Source organism: Colobus angolensis, unplaced genomic scaffold, assembly GCF_000951035.1.
Source record: "Colobus angolensis palliatus isolate OR3802 unplaced genomic scaffold, Cang.pa_1.0 Scaffold129, whole genome shotgun sequence".
NCBI lineage: Eukaryota > Metazoa > Chordata > Mammalia > Primates > Cercopithecidae > Colobus > Colobus angolensis.
The window spans coordinates 6,153,727-6,158,336 of NW_012114141.1; positions in this window are offsets into that span (position 1 = coordinate 6,153,727).

Sequence of the window (4,610 nt, forward strand, 5' to 3'; positions counted from 1 at the left end):
GCAGATTTGAAGATGTGGCAGCTGAAGACTGTCATCAGCAACACTTCTCCCACCAGGTTCTGTTGACATGAGATCCGAACAGTGTACCTCCATTGCTACCAAATGTCAGTTCTTGAATATTCCAGAGTTCCTTTTCTTTGAGGGCAAGGGTTGGATTGTATTTTACCACCTCTTTAAAATTAGCATGGCCATATGACTTATTTTGGTCATTAAGTTGTAAGTGGAAGTTTGATAAAATAGCATATGCTTTGCCAGATTATATTTTCTCTTCAAAGAAAACACCTTTTGAGCAGAACTTCCATCAATCTGGGCCCTAATAATGAGCAGGCTCTTGCCAACTCAGGTGGAACATGTAGACTGAGCAAGAAATAGCATTATTGTAATAAACCATTGAGATATTATGTTTTTTATTGAGGCATAACCTAGATTACTCTGACTGAAACCATAGCTTTGGAGATTGTGCTGGAGTATTTTAGTTTCTACATACACTGCAAAATAGGCAGTGACCATTGGGGAACAGGAGGCAGTGAACGCGGGGAGCAGGAGGCAGAGAGCATACCACTGGAAACCAGCTTGGTTGGATATTAGAGCAGAATGACTTGAAAGCATTAGTCAAAGAAATGAACTAGCTTGATTTTCCTTCTGAGCTTCTAAAGTCATTCATATTTGGAAGGAAAAGCTCACAAACCATAGGCTGTAACAAATTATTAATACATAAATGTGTTCTAACAGGACCATAAATTGTAATAGTTGGTCAACAATATTTATTGTGGATAAACAACTTGTATTAGATATGTCAGGACACAAAAAAAGAGAACGATGATTATTATCATCCGTTTTATTGTATGCCACATATTGTGAGATTCAAAGGCTTTCACAAATATTTTCTTCTACTCAGTGGAGGAAGTAAGGAAAATATTATTATTCCAGTTTTACAGTTAAGGAAATGGAAACTCACAAAGTTTAAATGACAAAAGGGATAAGTGGTTGAAACAAAATTGGAACTCGATACATCTGAGTAGATGCCTGTAAATTAAAATATTTCCTTCTTATGAAGGCTAAAATTCTTGCTGCCAGAAAAAGTTTAAGAATATGTTCAGTGCCTACAGTCAAATACATATGCATCAATAAGGTATTTGCAGCTATTTTGTGTCATGGTATTGGATGAATGCTATAATTAGAAAATACACATGAAGTGGACCTAAAACCATCACACTAATACAGAGAGCCCTGAAACCCTTTCCAGTTCCATTCAGTCTGAAAAGACAACATCAAATGCTAATGAGTCAGTCTTAAAGAAAATAATAATAAAAATTGTTTTATCTGTGGCTTATAACTCTTAAGTGAATTTAATGTGTATTTTCTCTTTTGTGTATTATACTTTCCCTATAAGGAATTATAGAGTTGAACCCAGATCTTGTACCCATAAATCTCAAATGCTTATGGAGACATAAAGAATCGGTAAAAATGGATTTTTAATCACATTAACGAATGCTACTATGATATAATTTCCTTTGAAACTCAAAATACTAACAAATTGATGGGAAGATTTTAAAACATGGCTCCATTTTATCTGATACTTGTTCCATCTAAAGGTTGGACTTTTCACGTTTCTGATTAACCTGGGTTCTGTGCCTGCTTTCAATCTAGCCGTTTCTACATCAGGCCTTAAGAAACTGGTAGTTCCTACTTCCTGTCTTTTCAGACACTCTCGAAACCACCATGCTGTGAGGAAGCCCGAGTAGTTCCTGGAGACATCCACACCAATAACTGAAGTCCCAAGCCTCTAGCACTGGCTGAGCTCCCAGCTGACAGCCAGCACCAAATTTCCATCACTTCGAGTGAACCTATCTTAGAAGAGTATTTTCCAGTTCCAGGTTAAGTGGACTCAGAAATAACCTGCCACATTGATCCCTGTAAAAATTGGAGATCTGAAAGCAAAATACAATATTGCCATTTTAAGTCAATAGGGTTTGGGGTGGCTTATTATATAAGTGAAATTTGCTTAGGTTGGTTTTACCTAAAAAGGCCTTCTGTAGTACATAATAGAGTACCTTGGTCTGGATATAGGGATTTTGTGCCTTCCTTTACATTTTAAAGTCAAAGAAAATGATCTTTTCTGTGAACATGAATTTCTTTTTTTTTTGAGACGGAGTCTCGCTGTGTTGCCCAGGCTGGAGTGCAGTGGCAGGATCTCAGCTCACTACAAGCTCCGCCTCCCGGGTTCACGCCATTCCCCTGCCTCAGCCTCCTGAGTAGCTGGGACTACAGGAGCCCACAACCACGCCCAGCTAATTTTTTGTATTTTTAGTAGAGGCAGGGTTTCACAGTGTTAGCCAGGATGGTCTCGATCTCCCGACCTCATGATCTGCCCGCCTTGGCCTCCCAAAGTGCTGGGATTACAGGTGTGAGCCACCGTGCCCGGCCAAGAATTTTTTATTATTAGGGTACATGTGCACAATGTGTAGGTTTGTTACATTGGTATACATGTGCCATGTTGGTTTGCTGCACCCATCGACATTAGGTATTTCTCCTAATACTATCCCTCCAAAGCCCCAAAAATATTCATATTAAAAACGTCAATTTTTTAATGAGGGCATTAAGTTTACTCCATTGTGTGGTTATCCTATATTCTTGTAGCATTGTCTGCTTTAGGCCATAGAGAAAGGTAACATCCCTGTAGTGGAGAAGGAATCTGTAATAAAATGAGTTGGGGTTTTTTTGTGTCAATAAGTGGGGACAGTGGGCAAATTTCCTCTAAGGAAAGCCCATGAGATTTGGTGATTTGGGGCAGATGACAGTGAAAACTCTTGACTCCCATGGTGCTTCTTTCATGGCCTTTGATTTCTAGGTGGCAAAACATGTTTAAAGGGATTTAATATACTTAAACTTGGATGGAGGTCATGTTCCGATGGCACAATTCAGCCTCATCGATGCCACAAACCCTTAAGATGAACATTAGGTTTCCGGGTCAGAGCTTAAAAAGGGCCTGGAACTCAAGACCAGAGTGGTGATGGCAGTCTTCATTAAGAAAGATTTCTTGGTAGGCAAAGGATATAAGAGATAGTGAGGTCCATCTACTGCAGTTCAGTAGGATATAGGACTTGAATTTGAATTTAGGGCAGGGATCTTGCCATGCCTAGCAGTTTCTGACACATAATAGATGTTGGAGGGGAGACAGTGAATGATAAATGCCAGGCTCCTTTTGCCATGAAACTGGGGCTTTCTTTTGGGTTGTCATTTTTAATCCCCTCTGTGGCTTGCTTCTTGCAGTGATTTCATACATTAGGCAACACAGACCAGGACCACGAGGAAACAATTTTTACACACACGGCCCTACAGTGCAAACTGTATGAACCCGTGTCATGGCTCACAACTAATACATTTCATCCTGAACTTCAAGCCAATTCACGGGTGGCGTTTATCTCCGTTTTACATCGGCAGTAACAGCCTGAATTTTCTGGGACACGATGCGCCACCCAAACACCAGGGACTCCCTCATCTTTTTCTCCCCAGCTCCGCCCCAGATGGAGCCACAAAGCCACCCGCAGTTGCGATCGGCTCGCCGCGTGGGGGACTTCACCCGCGTGAGCTCGGTTTCCGAAAAGCGAAGCTGGGTTGGGACACAAGGATTGAGGGGAGGACAGGGATGGACCTGCGGCAGAAACAGGGTCCAGCTGGACGAGGAACCCCACGTTGATGGCTCCTCTTCTGGGATGGCCGTCCCGCGCCGCCCACTCCGGAATCCCCTCCCCTCCCCGGCGCGCCCCCGCCCAGCTAGCCCAGAGCCTCTGCCGGATCTTCTCGAATTTCAACACAAAGGGAATCCTCGGCCGCAGGAAGTGCATCACGAGAAAGGGGGCCTGGGGGCGGGGAGAGGGGGATGCCGCCTCTCTCTCTCCACCCCCTCTCTCCTGGAGCCCAGGGCAGACGTGATGAAACCCGCGGGGTCCCCCCCGAAGCCCCAACGGCCGAGGAAATTGAAACAAGAAACCCCTTTACCCACAGTAAAGGGAGGTGGACGCTTGCTCCCTCCTGTCACGCTCGAGTCCCTGGAGATCAGAATTGCCCTCTCCGCGGCTCTGACACCTGTTTGCTTTCCCCCTCCTTTCCTTCCGGGTGCACTAGCACCTGGGCTTACGTTTGTTTTTCTACCCTGGGGCTCTCAACTTCCCTTCCACACCCCGCCTCCCTTGCAGAGTTTTCGGTAAAGTTCAGGCTCGGGGTATCCTCTTGCACTCCCCACAGGGCTGTGCCGCAGGCTTGGGCGACTTTCCTCGCAGAACGTCTGCCAAGAGGGAGTCCCTGCGGGGGCCAGAGAGGACTGGGAGAGACCACTTTGGTTTTCTGAGACGCCTTCAGTTCCTGGCCGACCGCCAGGCTTTCTTCTTGGAGGTGTCAGTCTTGGGGAGTGGGGCCTGGGGAAAGGGGGACAGGCTAGGGGATTTGTGTTTGAAACTATTTTTGGAAGGCAGCCTTACTGTTTTTACTTACGTGGTATTTTGCAAATTAATAAAAATAGCAAACTTTTCTAGAAATGCTTTATTCACATTTTATCGGAGAATGAGAAACCATCCATTGTTCGTTTAAAAGGCTTTTTTTTTTTTTTT